Here is an 18016-nt window from a genome sequence, read left to right on the forward strand (position 1 = left end):
AAATATTTCAAAAAGTGAATTGTTGCAGTTTTCAGTATTTAAATTCAATATAGTCACAGGCTCTAGCACTTCCTTAGGGGATATACTTAATCGGTTGAGAGCGTTGTGTGTCCCTCCGAGATTAATTTTGCCTGGGCTTTAAGCGACTCACCGGTCACAATTTACAGAGCTGCCAACTACATCTCACAACGGGAATATTATTAGGCTTAGTTAGCATCGCAGCCTACGGAAGAGAGCGCAAATCGAACAAGCATTCACAGTCATTCCCTCTGTTGACTACCACTCGCCTATATTCAACCTTTAAGGATTCCTCCGGAAATATTCCAAGTAGACTTTCTCGGGATATTTTACGTTTGTTTCCAAGCGCCTGCCAGTTCAATTTCATCAGAAACTCTGTGACTCTCTGCAGCGGGTCAAACAAACCTGTGACCATTCGTGCTGCCCTTCTCTGTATACATTCAGTCTCGCCTGGCAGTCGTATCTGATTAGGATCCAGGGATATCGAGCAACATTGTGGAAGTGATTTCTAAGCAATTTCTTTTGTACACAGATTGTATTTTCCTAGAATTCTACCAACGAATTGCAGCCAGCCACCGTATTTCCCTAAGACTGTGACTATGTGACGGTTCCATTTCAAATCGCTAGAAATTTTTACACCCATGTACTCGTGTGGTTTGAGCGATTGCGAATTTGACTCCCTGATATTAAAGTCGTAGAATAAGCTTATTTCTTGTTGTGAACTGAACAATTTTTAATTTCGGGAACATTTAAACCAAGTTGCCAGTCTATGCACTACACTGAAATCTTATCAGAGTGTGGCTTCTTTCAGACAGTGCTTCATTTGCGGATAGTTTTATGTTTCAAATAGACCGCGTAACCAACACCCCCTTCTCGCCTCCCATTTGCTATCTGAAAACTGGATGTCCCCTATGTAAACCACCTTCAGAAGTTCGTTTACTTTCCGTATCAGTTAATGTGTTAAAAACTTGACCTGAAGAATCATAGCCCTTTGCAGTTGAAGACGCTCTGTTTTAAGAGAAGTTAGTTTTTCGAAAACATCTCTATGTTTATGACCTGAACTAGGTATTTTACAATGCTATAATTTTCAGGTACATTCTGCAATGTATGTGGATACTGTCTCACAAATGTGTTGCGAGTAGAGTGAGTAGTAAAGAAGTAATAAATTCAAAATTCATGACTGATGCTCACGCCTTACTGCATGAGCAGCGAAAATGTAGGAGCGATAAAAGTCTTTTCCTTTCATCATTCTGTCAGGGATGTCAGAGGGAAAAAAAGGTTCACAAAGTTTCAAAATTAAGTGTGAAGTTTGTTGTAAGTCGCCAGGTGCTGCCATTCACAAATGCTCGGTGAATATAATCTGTATAATTTTCGCGCCATGACATTATGCTGTCTTAGACGTGTACACAGTTTCTGACTTTTACCGCCCGACTTATTGCGTTAAACCTATGCCTTTAAAAGGAGGACAGGAGGAGGATTGTATTTAATGTGCCATCGATGTCCAGGTCATTGGAGACGGAGCAGGAGCTGGCACTGCGTCAAGAATGCGTAGAAGTAGTCTACCGTGGCCTTTCAAAAGAACCATCCCGGCATTTTCTTGGAGTGATTTAGGAAAATTGCGGAAAACATAAATCAGGGTGGTCAGACGCGGATTTAAACCGTCGTCCTCCCCAATGGGAGTCTCCTAGCTAGCGTTTCTGCTCTGGATCATGGGATTCCTGGTTCGATTCCCGGCCGCGTTCATCATACAGTGTACTAACCACTGCGCCAGCTCTCTAGGTATACATTTAAATGAGTAGATCATGTTAGCATTTTTAGTATTTACATTGACTTCATTCTTCATAAATGAAAGCATGAACTACGAGCAGACAAAGCAATTGGGATAACGAATGAGAAATACCTGATTGTGCTTCTGTTTGTAGGTGACATGATTCAAGTGAATGAAATGACCTCCAAAGATCTGTATACCACCTGAACGAAATATGCACAGAATGCTACTTTAAAATTTCTAGTAATAAGACGTAAATAAGTGCACTTCGAGGAAAATATTCAGTCAGTTTAAAACTAGTTTTGGATAATCCTGCTTTAGAGCAGGTCTCTTAACCTTTTACTTAGGCTACGCTTTAAGTTTCGATTTTTACTCTGATACTGAAATCAAATTGTACAAATTCTAGCTGTCTGTGACACCGTAGTCCAAACATTGGGCAATAAAGTACCGACAAAAACAGATTGTCCCGAAATTCTATAAAGTGTTTGCGGTTCTCGTGTGATGTTATGAAAGATAAAGCATGCTTAGAACAAAAAAAATCGGATGGCAGAGATGAGGTTCCTAAGGTTCCTGCAGACCAAGGCACGATTAGAAATGAAGATAACAGAACAAAATTAAATATTTGCAACATAAACTAAAAAATTCAAAAATATCGTGAAGGCTGGTGAGAATGCTGAGTCCCGGGCTTCCGCGAAAGATCCAGAACTACAAACGGAGTGGCAGAAAATTTATTGAAAAGCCTCGGAGTGGAAATAATTTCGTTTGAGGGACTATCCCGCGCGGCGACTAATGAAGTACTTACACATTATACAATTCTTAAGTTATACACCAAAATAAGTAAGGTTTTAACCTGGTTTATCTTCACTGATTTATAAAAAAAAGCATTTTTGCTTTCTAAAGTGGGCTATGATCTTTCTCAAAACTGTCTCCATGCCAAATTTCAACGACATCTGTTAAGCGGTCTAGTCACGAAAACGAAATAGACTGTGTTGCATAGAAGAAAAACAACTGAGAGAAAGAACTGGCGTCACTTTGTGCAGGTCACGCCCATCATTTCGCAAGATAATGTTGGGACACGCTTGGTGCAAGGCGCGACTGATTTGATCGGTATATGGGGATGGGAAACGCCGCACCACGCACCACTCACACTCCCCAGACTTACGCCCTCGTGAGCTCAGCTTGATTCCTAACGTGAAGGACGGACTTTGTGGTATTCGGTTCAGAGCTGTTATGGAGATTCGCCGGGCAATAGACTGCTCCACTCGAACTACGTACACAACTGGCGTACCCAGGGGTATCATGCTCTTTCGACGTAACTGGCGATGGGTTATATTAGAAGAGCTATTCAAAAAAACATCCGAGCGAGGTGGCGCAGTGGTTAGACACTGGACTCGCATTCGGGAGGATGACGGTTCGATCCCGCGTCCGGCCATCCTGATTTAGGTTTTCCGTGATTTCCCTAAATCGCTCTAGGCAAATGCCGGGATGGTTCCTTTCGAAGGGCACGGCCGACTTTCTTCCCCGTCATTCCCTAATCCGATGAGACCGATGACCTCGCTGTCTGGTCTCCTTCCCCAACCAACCCACCATCCGAGCTTTTTTAATTGTAGAAATCAACAATGGTATCAGGGCGTGTCTGCGCTGTATGGTTGCAGGCATACGTAGCACACACACACGATTTTTTTTCACTACTTCGGAAACACCCAGTCGCTGGCTAGCCTTTGACAAGTGAACGCGTATAAGTGATATTCGTCGGATTTAGTGTTGTGGGCAAAATGACATTATTGCATCAAACTTTGTTTTAAGTTTGGCTATTCTCAAGTTGAAACAATCGACATGTGTCTGTGGACGAAACAATGGGTACGACACAGCTATAGGAGTAATACAACCGGTTCAAAGGTGGCTGCTAATCAGTGAAGAGAAAAGCAAATTAAGGTACGCCCTCAATATCCGCATATCAGGTGGTTATTGACCCCGCAAGGTCCCTGGTGAAGCAGAATAGACGAATCACAATCAGAGGAGTTGAGACGAGGTTAAAATTAGTACTGGATCCATTTATTCCATTTTAAAGTAACATTTGTATTTCAGGAGGGTCTCAGAAAAGCTTGAGCCCAAGTTGCTGTCAACTGAGCAGGAGCGACTCTGATCGCATTTCCCATAGGACATGCTGGATACTGGGAACACTGATCTAAATTTTCTTAACACAACGAACACTAGTGATTAGTGCTCGGTTAATGGGCAGGGCCCAGAAACAAATTTTCAAACATGACAATGGAAGCATCCATGATCCCATAAACCCAAAACAGCGAAGCAGGTCCACAGAAATGAGAAAATCGTGCTGACTGTGTTTATTTGAAGCGAATGGTGTCGTCCATGACGCATACGTACCAGATGGTACTAATGTCAATACACAGTTGTGGTTTGTTAGCCTCGATATTCCCCTTATCTAGCACTGAGTGACATCTGGCTTTTCTCCAAACTGAAAGAGACTTCAGAACAGGGAAGACATTATGCAGATTTCACGGAGCAGTTGCGCACAATATCAAAAGACTTTCCAGAGGTGCTTCGAGCCGTGGGAACAGCAGTACAGGAGTTGTGTCCAGTCTGAAGGAGACTACTTTGAAAGTGATTGGTACCAAACAATTGTATCTCAATAAAGATGATTTTATAAATAAAAGTCGGATTGTCTTTCAACAAGCGTCGTACAGTGGTGGTGACGGCTTTTGGGAGTGAGCCTTTGATTCATGTATCTATTTTGAACAAGTTATAAATAAGTACTTAGAAAACATCCCAAAACTTAAATGTTATTAATGTAGAGTAATGAAATGACGCTAACACACTTGTCTAGATAATATATTCGAGATAAGCCATTCGAAATGTGAAATGCTGTTACACTAGTAGCCGTTGTAACAACCGGAATGTTGAACGCAAGCATCAGAAAGTTAATGCATTGTGTTGTGGATGTGACGGATGTCAGTTTGTAGTAGGGAGTTCCTAGTGTATGGTACTTGGGCGTCAACACAGGGACGGTTAATGCTGTTTGCGGATAATACTGAGTTGTCTGATGATATCCCATACATGCTCGATTGGAAACAGATCTGGTGATCGAGCAGGCCAAGGCGACATGTCGATACCGGTATGTGGGCGAGCTCTATCCTCTTAGAGAACAACCCCTGCAATGCCCAACAGCACAAGAGGTCGAGTCACCAAACTGACGTACACATTAGTAGAGTGCGTGGGATATAACCACGAGAGTGCTCCTGCTGTCATATCAAATCGTACCCGGCACGGTAACTCCAGCTGTTGGTCCGGTTTATCTAGCATGCAGACTGGTCGGTTGCAAACCTCACCTGACCTCCACCTAACACACACACACGGCCGTCACTGGCGCTGAGGCAGAACCAGGTTTCACAAGAGACCCCCACCCTGTCCTACAATGAGCTCTCATTTGACCCCTCTGAAGTCACAATGGTGGTGGTGCGCGGTCAGTGGAATGCACATTACCCAGGAGTCTGGCTCGGGGCTGTCACTGAAGTAACCGATTTGTAACAGTTTGTTGTGTCACTGTGGTGCCAGCAGCTGCTGCAGGTGCAGTATGTTGCTCCACAGTCCTACGCTGAAAACGATGGTCTTCCCTCTCGGTAGCGCCACGTCGTTATTCGGAGCCCGGTCTTCTTCCTACTGTACATTCTCGTGACCACTGCTGCCAGAAATCATGTACAGTGGCTACATTTCTGCCAACTCTCTGCAGTGTTGCAGAAGAAACATCCACCTTCTCGTAGCTCCATTACACGACCTCGTTGAAACTTAGTGAGGAGCTCGGAATGCCGTGTTTGTTCCCTTAAAGGCTTTTTTGACTAACATCAGTTCACCACGACCAATCGCAAAGGTCATTAACGCCCATGACTGCTCCAGTGTATAAGTAAAATAAACTTTATTTGCATCCTCATAGTGAGGCTACTAGCACCACTCTTATGCGACTGGCGCGAAATCTGATTAGACATCATCTTTCAGGTGCAGAAACACGCCCACCAACATTTGTTTATGTCACACAACTAGTCCACGGTGTTGCGACTTTGTTTCCCCCCGTCCGGGTTGTTGCCACTACCTTTGTATGTTGTTTAAAACCGGTTTCAGTGGAATCTGGAAACGAGTCGACTTGGTCCTTCCATTATAATTCGACCATGACAGACGAAGAGACTCAAAGAGCGACTCCCGAAATTTCCAGGCTCCAGTGGCGCGACCCTGGAGCACGCGTGGATCGCAGCGACAAGCCCTTGTCGCCCATACACCCCACTCCCAACATCCGAAACAACAGCACACTTCCGATCACGACCAAACAGGAAGTGCAGAGCATCTCCCAGAAGTAGCTCCGTGACGTAAGCACAATAGCCATTGTGGTGTCCTGAACATATCAGTCGCGCTGTGCAGGCTGGAGTGAGACCAGTTCAAGCACATGGAGAGGCTCACGCTGCCCCACAACGGGCTGACCGCCACTGGCTGTGACTCGGCCCTGGCGCCTGTGGGGGCACTACACCGTCGAGTCGCCGCCCTCGTCAAGCCTGCCACCAGCGATACTGCCCCACAGGTTAAAATCTAATCACTTTGACAGGTGTATCCCAACAGCTGCATGTTTGCAACTCAGCTGTTGTACAGGTTTCGGCTAGAAGACGTCCCATATTTCAAACAGTAGTAACAAACAGGCAACAAACAAAGACCAAAGATTTAGAGAAAAAAAATTTCTTTTCCCATAAATTTGCTATTAAGTTATAGGTAACATTAAGCATTTAAATTCGGATGAAGGCACTCTTCGAAAAGTTGAGACCTCGTTAATAAGACTGAAAATTGTGACCGTGGGCTGATTTTGATTCAACTTTATTCAGAGGAACAAAATAATACCGTGCCAGTTTACATCGGCTGGTTTTAAAAATTATGCCTGGTAAATGGCATCCTCCGTTGTTGAGACACTGAAGAAACCTTTTCCATAAGTTCTCTATGGCCCTTCAGTGGAATGACACCCACTTCCTGGATGAGTGCCTCTTTAAGTTCTCGCAGGTTTGAGGAGCGATATTTGTACACTTCACCCTTTAAGTGTTCCCAAAGAACAAAAATTACGAGGCGATAAATCGGGTGGCTTTGGGGGCCAGACGATATCTCCTCGCGAAGACGGAACAAGTCCAGGAAACAACTCTGCAAATCATCGATGACGCACCGAAGTGTCAAACGATGACTGTGAAGTGGTCGTTGCTGAAGCTCCTGACGGTTTTTTGCTGTGAGGAAGAGGTAATTTTGTTTGTTTGCAGTACCCGATAATTAGAAGCAAACCTCAAGAGAATAAATCAAAACAGCGCCAGAGGCGATCATTCCAAGAATTCCCAGTCTTTCAATTCTAGGGTAACCATCATCTTGGGAGTGCTAAACACTTTGGGGACTGCCCAACGGACACACACACATACATTTTCTAGAGTCATTAAGAGTCCGAGGTTGGCCAGCATGCAGAAACTGATGTTTCACAGTTTGACTCCAAAATCGAATAGCTTTTCTGTCAGGAACAGAACCACGTCGGCCAAATTCGAATCGAATGTGAAACGCTCGCTGAGTAATAATCACGAAATGACCACTACTAATATACACTATCCGATCAGAAGTATCCGGACACACAGAAAAATATGTGCTTTTCGTATTAGGTGTATTGTGCTGCCACCTGTTACCAGATATTCCGTATCAGTGACCTCAGTAGTGGTTAGACATCGTGAGAGAGCAGAATGGAGCGCTCCTCGGAATTCTAGCACTTCGAATATGGTCAGGTGACTGGGTGTCGCTTGTGTCATACGTCTGCACACGAGATTTCCACACTCCTAAACATCCCTAGGTATGATAGTGAAGTGGAATCGTGAAGGGACCATCACACACGAAATCAAAACTGCATCAGGATCCACTGCTAGTATTATGGCAGTTAGGAAGAAGGTGAGAAAACTTGGATATCACAGTCGAGCAGTTGCTCATCAGCCACACATCACGGCAGTAAGGCAAACGACGGATCGCTTGATGCAAGAAGCGCAAACATTGAACAGTGGAAAACGTTATGTGGAGTGACGGATCACGGTACACAATGTAGCGATCCGATGGCAGGGTGTGTGTATGGCGAGTGCCTGGTGAACGTCATCTGCCAGCGAATGTAGTGCCAATAATAAAATTTGGAAGCTGTGGTGTTATGGTGTGCTCGTGTTTTTCATGGAAGGGGCTTGACCCTTGTTGTTTTGCGTGGCACTATCACAGCACAGGCCTACATTTATGTTTTAAGCACATTCATGCTTTCACTGTTGAAGAGCAATTCGGTGATGGCGATTGCATCTTTCAACACGATCGAGCACCTGTTCACAATGCATGGCCTGTGGCCGAGTGGTTACACGACACTAACATCCCTGGAAAGGACTGGCCTGCACAGAGTCCTGGCCTGAATCCTTGGGATGCTTTGGAACGCGAACTTCGTGCCAAGCCTCACCGATCGACATCGATACCTCTCTTCAGTGCAGCACTCGGTGAAGAGTGGGCTGCCACTCCCCAAGAAACTTCCCAGCACCTGATTGAACATATGCCTGCGAGAGTAGAAGCTGTCATCAGGGCTAGGGGTGGGCCAACACCATATTGGAGTCCAGCATTACTGATGGAGGGCGCCACGAACTTCTAGGTCATTTTCAGCCAGGATACTTTTGACCGCACAGTGTACAACAAACGTACTGTCCTCACCTAGTCAATCCACTGCACCTACTGAAAATGGCAGGCATACCAGCATTGATCGATACCCCCTCAACAATAGTATATCCACTATAGCTCACAGGGCGTCCCCATCAAGTAAGGGAGGTCCTTTTGCCGGACCGTGTACGTTAATAACCTTGCAGACAGTATCAATACTATCCTCAGGCACTGTTGAACAGTGTTCGAAGCCCCATAATTGTTTCCCACTGCAGAGTCGAAGTTACAAGTTTGGCTCAAAGGCGCCTGCAACCCTCCTGTGTAATAGTTCTGAATCGTGGCGCTCTGCGACTTCACACTCGGCGTCAGCGAGGCTTCAAACTGCAAGGGTCAACACATGCCAGAGAAAGGCCAGAGCTCAAAAGTTCATGAGACATTTAAAGTGGGTTAATGAAGTCACATTGGCCACAACTTTCACCATAATCCTGTCCAACATCACCGCGGTCGTGTCAGGCGATAGGAAGGTCGTCACACCCCTGTTACCCACATTTAACCCCTTCTTTTGACACCTATGTCATAGAGGACAAACCCGCGACACCCAGTGTTGGAATCACGCGGTTTTCGTAAAGGTGACCGAGGAAACCATTTGAGATGCACCGCTTCTCAGAATCAACATGCAACGATCTCAGGGAATGACATAAAGGGTGTTCATAAAAATTAATGAGACTGATTCTCTGCTGACGCGACTGTACTTCACAGCGCGCGCTCGCCGGGGGCCCGAAGACGAGCGGCGTGCCAGTCGCGTTGAGTGGACACGTCACAATGTCGTCGGTTGTGGTGCAACAACAGTTTAGTGTGAAACTAGGAAAATAGGGTACGGAAACGTTGGATATGTTTCGGCAAGCCTACGGCGATGATTGCCTGGAAAAAGCCCAGCTTTCAGGTAGGTGAGGAACTTTAAATAGGGCCAGGAGAGCTGAGGACGAGGACCATTCCGGACGCCCTTCAACCAGCAAAACTGACGTATACATCGGCCGTGTGGGCGGTTTGTTGAACACCGACCGTCAGATGAGTGTCAAGATGATAGGAGACCACGTCGGACTTGCAAAATGACAGTGCACGACATCAGTTACCAAAGAATTGTCGCCGAAGAAGATCTGCGCCAAGATGGTCCCGAAGATTTTCTGAGACATTGAAGCCAGTGTTCGATTTGTGCTTTTACCAGTGGTGAGGGGGGGGAGGGGGGGTGTTAGGGGGTTAGTATAATTATACATGTTAGTAGCTTGGACCGTGGCGTTACCATGGTTAAACAGTCATTTATAAATAGATGTTAAAGCCGAGACTCACTATTCACGCGTAAGCACTATCAGGGAAAGCTTATTTACAAAATCATCTACGTACAGGTATACCAGGGGAATTCAAAAAGTAAAGGCACATTTGTGAAAAGCTGTATTTATTCTGATGACAGAAAACTGAAGCTCCCTGGGCTTCAATGCAGTTTTTCCGACGTTTTAAGAGTTTTTTTTATTTCATCAGAAAATAAGTCTATCCAAACATGTGAAAATCGCATGGAGCTAGGTCTGGACTGTATGGTGGATGTTCCTGCACCTAGAATCTCAACTCTTTTATTGCGTCGTCTGTCCGTTTGGCAGAATGTGGGCGAGCGTTATCTTGCAGTAGGATGTCACCTTCCGCTCCGCTATTTTAAATTATATGTAAGGTTTTACTCCAGTGCTTGGAAATAAACATCCCAGGTTGGGATGCATAAACTAAAACCAGAGGAGGGGATGTTCTGATGCAGAGGGGGGAAATCCCCCCCCCCATCCCCCAATCCCCTGCAAATCGCACACTGATTCAAGCACGTATGGACGCAAGAATATCTGCAGAGCCTTTAAGCTAATCCGGAATTTTTAGATAAATCACTGGAGACGAAAACGGTGTTTCAGTAAGGTCTGGAGACAAAGCGCAATAGTGCCGAATTGCACACTGCAGCATCCCCAAGTCCAATAACGGCTCGCATGAGCAAATCGAAGGTTAAAGCCATGCTGACGGGGTTCGATGTCAGGTGTATGGTTCATCATGAGTGTGTGCCCCAAGGCCAAACTATCAACTGTGCTTTTATTGCGAAGTCCCCAAGAGACTGAAAGCCCGGGTCCACTGCGTGAGGCCAGTCATCGCCAATGAACGGCAGCTGCATGATGACAATGCACCAGACCCTGTAAAGGGCGTCACTGGAAGCACGCCTTCTCTTCCAACATCACATTTCGCGGTCAAAAATAACAGGGCACTGACCAACAAAACGACGTCCTCGTCAATCTTTGATACCGGTCACACGCGTCATCGACCCCTTTCTTTGGAGTCAGCCTTAGCACACTTTTTCTTTGCTACACAGGGTGTTACAGTTACATACCTGTCTGAAGCATTCGACAGAATCTGAACATGATTTAAAGTCGCAAGGGATAATTATGCTTTTTCAACCATGTTATATCAGGCCATCATCTGGTGTTATCACGGAAGGGCTACACATTCACACATGCGTGAATAAAATGGCAAGAGTCCATCTAAGAACCCCCAATTCGGCAACATCCTCTGACTTGCATGACACGGACGTCAGAAGAATTGGTGAAATGTGGACAAGGCAGGCTGTGGCCAACTTTCCATCTTGTGACACCTCCGCTGTGGCGTTGACCTGAATTATGGTGAAATTTGGTGCCATGTGACGTCACTAACCCACTTTACTCCTGAGCTGTGCAGCATTTTGTTCGTTGAACCGTCACCGCGTCCGAAGCTAACCGGTAAAATTTCAAACGTATACGTTGCAATTGAAGACAGTTACGGGATTTCGAAAAAGTGACTGTTTTAATGTGTTGCGCTATGTATAAATAACGTTTTCAGTCGGATAGTTATAAGATTTCATAGTGGGGTAAAATTTCTTATTGCATACGTTCAGAAATTTAAAACGACATACTTCACAAAGAATGAATGAAAGAAAAAAGAGGCTACCCTGTGACTATGTTATCAGAGAGACACGACGGGAAACAGTCAATTCACACAAACAACTGGTGTAACAATTTGTAAAGATTTGAAATGTAATGATCGCATAGCCTTCATCGCTGGTAGAAAAGAAAAAAGGTGGCAGACTTAGGTAGATTGTAGGATAAATCCAATCAATCCTCAAAGGAGATCGTTTACAAATCTCTTGGACCTCTCGTCCTATAGTATTACTCAAGTGTGTTAGGCCAAATGGGACTGTCATTGAATGTACAGGTTGTCTGAGCAGCACGGGAATGTTACCGAAGTGCCGAAAAGCCAGAGATTACTGAAATTGGTCACCAACTACCCTACCCCATAAAAGTAATTTTTGAGTACATCCCTCGTGCAGGATGTCAGCGGCCATGTTGAAATATTTTGAAATTGAATTAAGAGCTATCTTGACCGCAATAAAAGATTTACTGACAATGGTAACCTGTTTCGGCGAGAAAGTGACCATCTGCACACCATGTTACATTACGACGGCAGGTGACGTTCGTGGATCCACACTACCTCCTCCATTCACTGCCAAGAACATTGACGTTATAGACTACGCGAGCGAGAGTGGCGTTACGTTGCTGTTTCCCACCACATTGCTCTCACAGACTTCAGCCGCTTCATGTTTGTTTTATGACGCCTTTAAGTCTGCATTATAGTGATGAGCTTCGAAAATGGCTACGAAGCCACGCAGGTAAAGTAACTATTTTTCAAATTTCAACGCTTGTTGGTTCAGCTTTCATCTAAAGTGCAACAATGAAAACCGCTATTAAAGATTTCGAAGCTACAGGAATATGACCCAACGGACCCATCCATATTCACCGATGCAGATTTCCTCCCGGCAGACACAACTGACATCGGACCAAATAGGCTATTATATCTGAACAATTGGAATTGCCTCCACCTAGCACACCAGCTAAAAAAGACGCCAACGGGCTGGAAAATCAAGCGGAAGAGGTTTCAGCGAATGGTAACAATGAACTGCCGCCTAAGAATGACAAAGTTATTGGACCTAATTGTTCTAATCTTGGGTGCTCTTGAATGACAACTGACAACACCTCCTCATTTCATATTTAACTAGAAATTGTGATGCCCTTACCAAAAGTTAACGAAAGCAAGAAAAGAGCGAAATGGAAGAGGGGGAAAACCGATGTTTTAAATGATTCGCCATACAAAAAACGAGTTAGAAGCCATTATTAACGAAAAATAGAAAAGAATTTTGCCAGAGAAGATAGAACAAAGAAAAAACTATTTGCGAAACAGAATGAAATTAATAACTCAAAAAATAAAGACAGGGCCTGAAGATAAATGGAAAAAAGGGCAGAGAATACAATACTAAGGAGAGTGATTATGAGGAAAATTCTGACTGTGAGTGTTTATATTGTGGTGGGTTTGATTCAAAATCAGTTGAAGGTTGGGTCTCTTGTTCCACGTGCAACAAATAGACACACGATTCTTGTGCAGGAATAGATAGCGAAGATGATGAGTCTCTCCTCGTGTGTGAATTTTGTAAACAGCCTTAAGAAAAGGATACAATACATGAAAACTGTAGTTTGACATTAAGCTAAATCAATACCGAGAAAGTCAATATTTTCTGCGCTTCCGATAATTTTATACGTTTTTATAATCACGGAGCAGAATGGAGCAAATGACATACCTTTCTGTTTTGGAATGAAAAAAATACTATTCTTTTATTTTACGGCAATCTTCTTACAGTTTTGTGATTAATACAACATAATGTGTTCATATAAAAAATGGTAACTCTATAATTTAATGCTTTTGTTCTTTTAATCAAACCTATGACAGTTGCAGTGAAAGAAACTATGAACTTAAATGACTGCATATACACCATTAAGTGCAATACAACTTCATATTCAATTTTCTGTAACTATTGTAACTAAATGTACCTTTCCTCTCAAACCATTTATTCCAGAACCATGTAATTCTAACGGTCAGTTCTCTTACTCGACATGCATGAAGTAATATTTTTTAATGCTTCCTACTAAATCATAAGAACCCCTATCGTCTTTTTATTTTTGCCCACAAAACACCTTACTAAACTTTTCCAAAATTTCACTATTAATATATTATTCATGAAAAAATGTCATTGTTAGAAAATAGTGGAAATCCATGTAAGAAATGTTTCGTGTTCTACCGTTAATATAACACAGCTTGAGATACGGTACATGGAAATAGGTCAATTTAACATGAAGCCGATAGAAGATACTTTCACGCCATGAAATGTGTCTTTGAAAACAAATGAATATTTTCAAATCAACAGCTCATTTCATGAAGTCATTACTAGAAACATGAATAAACCTCACAAAAATTTGGAAGTTAATTGCTTTGGTGCAAGAGAGTCTCCATCATTCAGGAAAACGAATTTTAAATAACGTGCCAGCATCCATAAAACGCTTTACTACTGACAAATTTCAGTTTAAGAGGAGCCTATATGATTTATTGCTAGCCATCTCCTCCAATTCCATTAATGAACTGAATTTCTTAGTAGAACTAGCGTGTGCGCGGTTGAGAGTGAGTGAGAGAGGGTGGTGGAGGTCAAATAATGCGAGTACAATCAAAAGTATGTCTAAATTTTCATTCCACTTTCCACGTCCATGATCACTTCACTTGCTATCTGTGGAAGGTAAATTAGCATATTAGTTTCCCATTGAGTGTCTCCTCATTATGGATCATTTGTAACGGAAAGTACATATAATCAAATCCAACCCTCTGGTCTGTCCCACTTCTATTGAAGGTTACACATCAGACAAATACCTTCATATTATTGTTGTTGTTGTCTTCAGTCCAGAGGCTTGTTTGATGCAGCTCTCCATGCTACTGTATCATGTGGAAGCTTCATCTTCCAGTACCTACTGCAACCTACATCCTTCTGAATCTGTTTGGTGTATTCATCTCTTGGTCTCCCTCTACGATTTTTACACTCCACGCCCCTCCCCCCCCCCCCCCCGCCCCCCTCCCTATACTGAATTGGTGATCCCTCAGAACATGCTCCTACTCCGAATTTTTGTTTTGTTTCGTTTACTGCTTGCTCAATAAACAGGATGAATAACATCGGGGATAGACTACTATCCCTGTCTCACTCCCTTCCCAACCACTGCTTCCCTTTCATGCCCCTCGACTCTTGTAACTGCCATATGCTTTCTGTACAAATTGTAAATAGCCTTTCGCTCCCTGTATTTTACCCCTACCACCTTCAGAATTTGAAAGAGTATTCCAGTCAACATTGTCAAAAGCTTTCTCTAACTCTACAAATGTTAGAAACGTAGGTTTGAACTTCCTTAATCTATCTTCTAAGATAAGTCGTAGGGTCAGTATTGCTCCACGAGTTCCAGTATTTCTATGGAATCCAAACTGGTCTTCCCTGAGGTCGGCTTCTACCAGTCTTTCCAATCGTCTGTAAAGAATTCGTGTTAGTATTTTGCAGCAGTGGCTTATTAAACTGGTAATTTTCGTACCTGTCAACAGCTACTTTCTTTGAGATTGGAATTATTATATTCTTCTTGAAGTCTGGCGGTATTTCGCCTGTCTAATTCATCTTGCTCACCAGATGATAGAGTTTTGTTAGAGCTGACTCTCCCAAGGCTGTCAGTAGTTATCATGGAATGTTGTCTACTCCCGGGGCCTTGTTTCGACTTAGTCTTTCAGTGCTCTGTCAAACTCTCCACGCAGTATTGTATCTCCCATTTCAACTTCATCTACATCCTCTTCCATTTCCATAATATTGTCCTCAAGTACATCGCCCTTGTACAGAACTACATACCCCTTCGACCTTTCTGATTTCCTTTCTTTGCTTAGAACTGGCTTTCCATCTGAGCTCTTGATGTTCATTCAAGTGGTACTCTTTCCTCCAAATGTCTGTTTAATTTTCCTGTAGGCAGTATCTATCTTACCCCTAGTGATATGCGCCTCTACATCCTTACATTTGTCCTCTAGCCATACCTGCTTAGCCATTTTGCACTTCCTGTGGATCTCATTTTTGACACGTTTGTATTCCGTTTTGCCTGCTTCATTTACTGCATTTGTATATTTTCTCCTTTCATCAATTAAATTCAATATCTATTCTCAATACAACCCCTCGTTCTGTCAGTTTATCCACGTCCCATCTCCTTAAATTACCACCTTTTTGCAGTTTCTTCAGTTTTAATCTACAGTTCATAACCAACAGATTGTGTTCAGAGTCCACATCTCCCCCTGCAAAATTCTTACAATTTAAAACCTGGTTCCTAAACGTCAGTCCTACCGTTATATCATCTATCTATATCTCCAGGTTTCTTCCATGTATACAACCACCTTTTATGATTCTTGAACCAATTGTTAGCTATGATTAAGTTATGCCCTGTGCTAAATTCTACCAGGCGGCGTTCTCTCATTTCTTAACCCCATTCCATTTTCACCTACTACATTTCCTTCTCTTCCTTTTCAGACTATCGAATTCCAGTCACCCATGACTATTAAATTGTCTCCCTTCAATATCTGAATAACTTCTTTAATCTCACCACACATATCATCAATATGTTCGTCATCTGCGGAGCTAGTTGGCATATAAACTTTTACTACTGTGGTTGGCGTGGGCTTAGTGTCTTTCTTGGCCACAATAATGCGTTCACTATGCTGTTTGTAGTGGCTTCCCCACATTCCTATTTTTTTTATTCATCATTAGACCTACTCGTGCATTACCTTAATATTATCCTTCCTAATACGTAAAACTATATCCGACGTTAATAATGACGCAGGTGGACAGACTAACATGAAAATACTGACTGTCGAGATAGTCACGAATATAACCGACAAGCTAATCGGCCCTTCACAGGAAAAGGTTTTTCGCCGCAAAACGCGGAAAACTTAAATCCAGCAAATGAGTAAAAAATATATATTCACTGACAAAAAATTAGTGTACCTAAACAACTTACACCACAATAGTCTGGGATTTCTCTATTACATCATAGTTTTCGTGATTGTATTTTGCAGCTTTAACTTTTAATTAAAAACGAGATTTTAAAAGGACAGAAAGAACGTTTTGGACAACGCTACAGATCGTTCTGTTAGCACAGTCTTTACTTTGTAATCACTTTCGTTGACTTCGGCGACTCTCAACCAAAATCTCCAACCTAACCGAGACAGTGCGCTTTATCACACTGGAACGATGTAATTTTATATGGATAAAGATCTACATGACCTGTCTATGTCTAATATAAAAAGTCTCCGAACCGCTCTCCTAAAATACATCGCCATCTTCACTTGAACTTCAACTGTTACTATTTCAGAATTAAAACCGAATTCAAAGAAAATTTGGCTACCAGTCACAAAACTAGGAAAATAAAAATAATAAAAGTGAGAACGTGAAACAGGTTAGCAAAAACCATAAACAGGAGATTCTACAGAAAATAAAAGTGAGAAAGGGAATTATTAATATTGTCGACCGTTTAGGAACTCTAGGCTACGAAAGGGATGAAACCACATCTCGAATAATTCGTGGAAGAGTTAGTGTGTTTTAAGATTAAATCCAAACAAGAATTAAAGAAAAATATATCGAAGCTATATTATGAAAAATTGCTAAATGTGGAGACAAATTGCGTCCTTCAGTATTAAATGACTTTGTGTCCCTAGTACGGATGAGACAGTATCTGTGGCATCAGAAGAAACTTTGGATATGAGTTTCGTATTTCATCCAAGTCTGCAGTCTATAAACAAATAAAAAATCACTATAGGGAAATTACCTATGAAGAAGTTCTTGGTAAACAAATACAGGACACAAATACGTATGTAGGTTAATACGCACTACAACTGTGTTTAAAAATCGCTATAGTTGCCTTGGACTAACGATAAGCGATTATCAATACAACCTGTACAGCCTGTACGCTTTCTAAAGCTGTTGTCCATGAAAGAGCTAAACGTCGTTGCGTGAACCAAATACAATTTACGATCGAAACAATTAATAACATTATCTGACAATGGGCACCGATTTAAGTCAATGGGCACTGTTGAAAATTTGTGCCAGACCAGGATTAGATCCGAGTCTCCCGGTTACTAGGCAGATGCAATGATCACTGTGTCCGAATTAAGCAGTGGTCAACCTAGTTGCACGAAATGCCCAAGCATGCCGTCCGTCAGAACCAAATTCCCAATTCCTCCACAGACGTCTAATGCAGCGATCCTTGTACATTATCCTCCTCGCCTTAATTATACAGTATATGCCCAAGGAAACAGACACCGAATATATACAAACTTAGCCTTACGCACATTGCAGACGCCGTCTATGTAACACACGTCACACTTCAAACATTTACATTGCATTGTTTACTATAGACCACGAATCAAGTAACGTAAAAAAAGCACTGCGTCTATTGAGATCATGATTCAGAGTAAAAAAAAAACTAATAAGTCGCCTACATATTACAGTTGCTGCCGAAAGAGGAGAACCATTATTTTCCCACAAAGGAAATATAGTTAAAATTAAGCTTCTATTTCGGCTAGTTTCGTTGGTTA

This window comes from Schistocerca gregaria, chromosome 10 (genome assembly GCF_023897955.1).
Source record: "Schistocerca gregaria isolate iqSchGreg1 chromosome 10, iqSchGreg1.2, whole genome shotgun sequence".
NCBI classification, from domain to species: domain Eukaryota; kingdom Metazoa; phylum Arthropoda; class Insecta; order Orthoptera; family Acrididae; genus Schistocerca; species Schistocerca gregaria.